Below are 7446 nucleotides of genomic sequence, written 5' to 3'. Positions count from 1 at the left end.
AAACAAAACAAAGGAGATTTCATCAAAAAGGGAATCAAGGCTGGAGGAACATATGAGGAAGCGTAATAAAATAATAACAACGCTACTCCATACTGCCGTATTTTTTTATTCAGTTTTCTCCGGCTTGACATCTTTACACAGAAATCAGACCCGGCTGTGCTCCACCAATACCCCGGGGTTAATACTCTGTGTATAGATGGCTTTATTCCGATCATTATAATATATTGATGAACTTGATGGCAATGTAAATAACAAATAACGCTAAGGCCAGTTCAGATCAATGATTCGCAACAAGACAAAGCGGTTTTAGAATGTTGCAGGAAAACTGCAGCGGTGTGAACTGGTTAGTTGCAGAGCATCTGAAGCCGTTGCCTGGGGTCTCAAAAGACCCACTTTTGTCAAATGCCAAGTGCAGTTTTAGAACGTTTACAATCAGACGTCTTGGAATTTGCAAGTTGCATCCAGTCTTGTTGGGGGGGGGGGGGGGGGGGGGGGGGGGGGGGGGGGGGGGGGGGGGGGGGGGGGGGGGGGGGGGGGGGGGGGGGGGGGGGGGGGGGGGGGGGGGGGGGGGGGGGGGGGGGTGAAGGAGTGGGTTGTCAAGACAAGGGGATTGGTGATATCTCACATAAGAGGACCTAGCATAATTCCAGACACAACTGAGTAGAAAGAGCACAAAAAAAAGAAAAAGCTAAATTCAAGAGACTGGGCACCTTTGACCCATGACGGAAGGCTTCTTTTTGTGGAACATTGCCTTTCACTATGCTTATTTTGGACGAAGTGCACACAGCACTGGGCGAGGCAGCAGGGTTAACACAAGCTTAAGAAATGTAATGAAAGAGCAGACAATCACCCAATCTATGTCAAAGTGCTGATGACAAAACCCACTATTGAGAGGGTCTGCTCATAGAGACTATTAGTCATGATGAGATTCAGCGTGAATGGCTTCAAGTAGCTCAGAATGATTCTGAAGCTGTGCTCCTGGGGCTTAGCAGCCAGCAGCAATGAGCCTTGGGGACAAGACGCTGACTTTTGAGATTGTGTAAAGCTTAGGAAAACTATTTTTACATGGGTCCGGGGGTATAAGTTAAATTTTTAAAGGGTTTGTTTATTCTGTGGGAAGCCCTGAAAAGCCCTAACAGTGTAGTATACAGGGTGTACACCCCGCCAACAATTCAACTGGCAGATAACATCGTCCATCCCAGCATTACTATTCAGATTATTATTCTCATAGTTCAGGGGAAAAGCCAAGGCTGCCAACAGCATTCAAAAATTTTAAAATAGTTTGTAGAGGATAAATTCATCTACAGTATTTAGACCATTGTACACCTGGTACAAATAGCGTCTTTCTATGGCAAAACTGTGAGCGATTATTTAGCTTATAGGGATCAGTCAAAATATTCAAATAGTCACCCCCATGTGCACAATAGTTAGTGTTGTGCAGCGATTTTATTTGTATTTATCTGGCATGAATGAATGTTGAAAGTGTAATAAATCTAGATGGTATGTGCTCAGTGAGTTAATTCTCATGCTGCCACCTGGCGGCCTTTTAACACCATTATTTAAACTTCGAACTTGCATGTTAATAGAGCGCCAACTTTAATATTTAAATATAGGCTAGTACAAGCAATTTGACTGTATTTTTGATAGTTTAATTGTACTTTGATATATGTTGTCTGTCTCCAATTCTGATTACACTGAGTGTGCATTACAAGCTATATAATCTAACGAATAACGGAAAGAATAAAGTGATGGGATAATGTAGTTGTTTGAATAAAACATTGAGACTCATGACATGAAGTATAATGAACAAAGACTATGTATAGTTTTTTCATCTTCATATTTCATTTACACAGAATGATTTGCCAGTGTATCATACTATAAACGCACAGATATTGTATTTCATACTCACAGAGGACACACACGACTAATGTGGCAGCCAATAAAAGAGCACACAGCAGCCCCAGACACACTGCAGCCAGTCTGTAGGGAAGTGAGCTTTGTCCACTTTTCTCTTGGCCAGAAGCATTAGCAAAACAAAACAATTAAACTGTCATTATTACTGCCGGAACAAGCCACAACGACAGAAATGTCATACAGAAGTGTTTATATGAGGATGTGCAGTGTTCTGATACATGCAGCTGGCCAGCAGGTATCTATTGTAATAATTTGAGCACTGGATTATTCATTATGAACTCTGTGTTCCTCGCACTAAAATAATACACATGCTCCTTCTATTGATGGGACTATTCTTCTCTTCTCAATCACCTCCCTCTGGTGGAGGGGGCCTGAGGCCTGCAGCTGAGCAGCTTCCTGTCTAGCGCAGTGGTGCACAAACATGTGCTGGGTTTCATTACAGCCCAACTCTGACACTAATCCTGAGCTAGGTTTCATTACAACCTCAACCCTGACACTAACCCTGTGCTAGGTTTCATTACAACCTCAACCCTGAAACTATCCCTGAGCTGGGTTTCATTACAGCCCAACCCAACACTAACCCTGTGCTGGGTTTCATGACAACCCAACCCTAACCCTGAGCTGGGATTCATTATAACCCCAACCCTGACACTAACCCTGTGCTGGGTTTCATAACAACCCCAACCCTGACACTAACCCTGTGCTGGGTTTCATTACAACCCAACCTAACCCTGAGCTGGGATCATTATAACCCCAACCCTGACACTAACCCTGTGCTGGGTTTCATAAACAACCCCAACCCTGACACTAACCCTGTGTCTAGGTTTCATTACAAACCCAACCCTAACCTTGACCTGAGTTTCATTACAACCCAACCCTAACTCTGAGCTGGGTTTCATTACAACCTAACCCCAGCCCCAGCCTGGCCCTGTTCTGGGTCTGCAAATCAGACTGGTGACAATGATTCTCAGCTGGACTCGTGTAATGTCTATTAAGCAATGATTACTCATTTTTTGTCTTCGTGACAGTTTATACGTGCTATGAAGAATAAATGTCCCATATTCACATTCCGGGCTTTTAATGAGGTAGATCATCTAGTGATTTCATTAATGTGATGCACTGGCACAATAGATGGGTAAAATCACTGTGGCCTCAACTGTTGAAAGTGTACTGATCACTGAAACATGGACATGAGGAAATTGGAGATTTCAAAAGACAAAGAAAGTGGATATCAGGCAAATCTTCAATTTATTGAACAGGTTTGATTAATTTACTTAAACTAAAAGAGGAAAAGGATTAAGATATGTAGTGCTTACTACTTGTAACAGCCTTACTACATACTACGCATACAAAATGCATATTTTTCATAACTCATTAGGTACTATAGCAGAACAAGACGTATCCATTTTTCCCATGATTATATGCATTATCAAATAAATGATGAGATTAGAAAGTGGCTCCACTGCTTTTAAACATATTTAACCACAGTGCATCATACTAGTCAACCTCTGTCACGGTAACTGAGAGTAACAGTGCATTTTAAGCTTCACAATAAAACGTTTCCGTGTATTGATTTTTTTTAAATTAATCATCACAGAAATGTTTATGGAAGCAGAATGCCTATCTGAAGCAGGCGTCTGGTTAAAAAAAGCTATATGTATGGTCTATGCATTCGCAGACACAGTAATTACACAGTCTGCATATAGGTGCTATATGATTCATGCAGTGGTCATCTGGCTCTCCCCTCCACCCGAACCTGTAAGATAAGCACAGAGGCTGAAAGAGACACAGAAACAGCTCTGCTTCTTGCTTTCTGCCTACAAGTGAGTGTTGTCTCCATTCTGTGTCCCTGTTACAGCACTGCATGACTGCAGATTGTAATTAAGGAATCAGTGCATCTAGTCATTGTATCCCTATCCTTCTACCATCACCCTTCCTCTCTCTACTCCCTGTCCTCACTGCTATGCTATGTGCTCATCCCATCCCAACCTGTTCTCTCCCCTTCAGAACTCGCTTCTGCAGGCGAGGCCCCCCGCGGCGACGGAACCCCTCCAACCTTCGCTATCCCTCATTGACCCCCTGTGACAACTTCACGGTCGCAGGAGGGCTATGGAACTGCCAGTCTGCTACGCGGAAGGCTGACTTCATTTCAGCCTACGCGTCCCTCCTCTCTTTACATTTCCTTGCCCTCACTGAGACCTGGATCACACCAGGCAACACTGCAACCCCTGCAGCCCTCTCCTCCTCCTTCTCCTTCTCTCACACCCCCCGCCCATCTGGCCGTGGTGGGGGCACAGGTTTGCTGATCTCTCCCTCCTGGAAATTCTCTGTTCTCCCCCTCTCTCACCTCTCCATCTCTACCTTTGAATACCACTCTGTCTCAATCACCTATCCTGTTAACTTGTATATTGTAGTTATCTATCGCCCTCCAGGGCCCCTGGGAAACTTCCTTGATGAGCTCGACACCCTGCTGAGCTCCTTCCCAGAGGATGGCACCCCACTGATCCTCCTGGGAGACTTCAACATCCACCTTGATGCCTCCCACTCCGCAGCCTTCCTGCCTCTACTTCACTCATTCGATCTCTCCCTAATGCACTCCCCACCAACACACAAAGCTGGCAATCTCCTAGACCTGGTTATCCTGAGGAATTGCTCCTCTTCCAATCCCACAGTGACCCCTCTGCACCAGTCTGACCACCACTTCATTTCCTTCTCCCTCCCTCTTACTCCCCTCCCTCCCTCCCCTCTCCATCCACTCCTACTGTCATGGTCCGCCGTAATCTCCGCTCCCTCTCTCCCTCCTCTCTCGCTTCCAGTGTCACTGCTTCACTCCCCACTCTTGAATCCTTCTCCAACCTTCCCACTGACTCTGCATCCTCCACTCTGTCTTCCTCGCTCTCCTCAGCACTTGACTCTCTCTGTCCTCTAGTCTCCAGGCAGGCACGCTCGTCCCCTCCCAGTCCGTGGATGTCTGACCCCCTCCGAACCAACCGGGCCAGCCTACGTGCAGCGGAGAGGAAGTGGAGGAAATCCATGGCTCAATCCGACCTGTCTGCCTACCAGTCTCTACTAGCTACATTTTCTACCGCTGTAACCTCTGCCAAAATTAATTATTATCAAACAAAAATCCATAAATCTGCCTCTAACCCTCATCAGCTGTTCTCCATTTTCTCCTCTCTCCTCAGCACTCCTCCCCACCTCAGTCCTCCCTTGCTGCAGATGACTTTGCAGTTTTCTTCGATCAGAAAATTGCAGACATCCGCAGCTCCTTCACGTCCACCACCACCCTTCCCCACTCCCCCAGCTCTGTTCCCTCCCCTTGTTTCTCCACTTTCTCTCCCCTCACTGACTCTGATGTTTCCCAGCTCCTACTCTCCCACCGCCCTACCACCTGTGCTCTTGACCCCATCCCTTCCTCTCTCCTCCAGACCATCACACCTGACATCCTCCCATATGTCACCTCCCTCGTGAACTCCTCCTTGTCTTCTGGACGTTTCCCCTCTTCTTTCAAGCTGGCCCACGTCACCCCACTGCTGAAAAAGCCCACTCTGGATCCCTCTGTCATCCAGAACTACCGTCCTGTCTCCCTTCTCCCTTTCCTATCCAAAACAATTGAACGAGTTGCTTCTAATCAACTCTCCTCTTTTCTCTCCCTGAACAACCTCCTAGACCCCTACCAGTCTGGCTTCAGACCTGGCCACTCGACAGAGACCGCACTCCTCTCGGTCAATGAGTCGCTTCACGCCGCACAAGCAGCCTCCCATTCATCTGTCCTGATCCTCCTAGACCTTTCTGCTGCCTTTGACACCGTCAACCATCCCATCCTCCTGTCCTCCCTGGCAGCTATGGGGATCTGTGGCACAGCACTTGACTGGATTGAGTCCTACCTCTCCGGTCGCTCCTTCCAAGTCGCCTGGGCTGGTGCAGTATCAGCACCTCGCCCCCTTGCCACAGGAGTTCCCCAGGGCTCTGTCCTTGGTCCCCTCCTATTCTCCCTGTACACCCAATCTCTTGGTCCTGTAATCTCTGCCCATGGGTTGTCCTATCATTGTTATGCCGATGACACCCAACTCTTTCTCTCCTTCCCGCCCTCTGACACTCAGGTCTCTGCTCGCATCTCTGCCTGCCTGAGGGACATCCAGAGCTGGATGGATAACCACCATCTTAAGCTGAACCCAGGCAAGACGGAGATGATCTTCATCCCTGCTCCGTCCTCTAACCTTCTTGACTTTTCTATTTCCCTGGGGGACACTGTGGTGTCATCATCACCCACCGCAAAAAACCTTGGAGTGGTGATGGACAACAGACTGTCCCTCTCCCAGAACATCACGGCGGTGAGTCGAACGTGCAGGTTCTTCCTGTACAACATCCGGAGAATCCGCCCCTTCCTCACCACCTACGCAACCCAGCTCCTGGTTCAAGCGATGGTCCTGTCCCGCTTGGACTACTGCAACTCGCTACTGGCTGGTCTGCCAGCATCCGCCATCAGACCCCTGCAGCTCATCCAGAATGCTGCAGCGCGTCTGGTCTACAACCTCCCCAGACATTCCCATGTCACCCCCCTGCTCACTGACCTCCACTGGCTGCCTGTTATGGCTCGCATCAAATTTAAGACCTTGGTGCTTGCATACCAGGCAGCTAAGGGTCAGCACCAGGGTACATTCAGAGGATCATCAGACCCTACACACCAGCCAGACCTCTCCGTTCTGCCACCTCTGGACGCTTGGCACCTCCCCCTCTTCGCGTCTGCACTTCCCGCTCCCGTCTGCTGTCTGTCCTGGCCCCTCGCTGGTGGAATGACCTCCCCGTGATGGTCAGAACAGCAGAGAATCTCACCACTTTCAAACGCAGACTGAAGACTCATCTCTTCAGGCTGCACCTCTCCCCACCCCTCCCTAGCCTATAGTTCAGCTCATTGTACCTAGCTAGGATAATTTGATTATGTTAGTGTATCTGGCAGGATTGTTTTTGTATGATTAGGTGTGATTCCAGTGCTAGTTTGTACTTGGTAGGATTCTTGCTTGCTGAACAAGCTTACTCTACAGGGTTGGAGTCCTGATCGATGTGGTCACTTCTGGCACTACGATCCTTACTTCACTCTAGTGTTTCTTTTGCGCCTCTACATCATGAAACCTATGCACTTGTTGTACGTCGCTCTGGATAAGAGCGTCTGCTAAATGCCTATAATGTAATGTAATGTAGTCAGTAATTATACTGGACTGCATGGTGTTCAGACCCCTCCCACCATACTGACTACTGGACAGTCAACGGTTAACATGTGTAATTAATAGATGTACAGGAAAGAGGGAAAAACTAAGTGCAGAGACAAATACATGTTGTGGAGATTCATGTACAATGGTGGTAGATGTGGTTTCTTGCCAAGTGTTCTGTTTGCTTCATCCTCTCCATATTCTCCTGTGAATGTGTATTTATCCACTGTAATGTGTCCGTTAGATTTCCCACCCCTCTGGCGGGGAGCTACAGTACATTAACCCAGAGTCGGGTCTCCATTGTTTCTGAGTTACCCAGATC

Source organism: Anguilla rostrata, chromosome 2 (assembly GCF_018555375.3).
Source record: "Anguilla rostrata isolate EN2019 chromosome 2, ASM1855537v3, whole genome shotgun sequence".
NCBI classification, from domain to species: Eukaryota; Metazoa; Chordata; class Actinopteri; order Anguilliformes; family Anguillidae; genus Anguilla; species Anguilla rostrata.
This window is presented reverse-complemented; position numbering follows the sequence as displayed.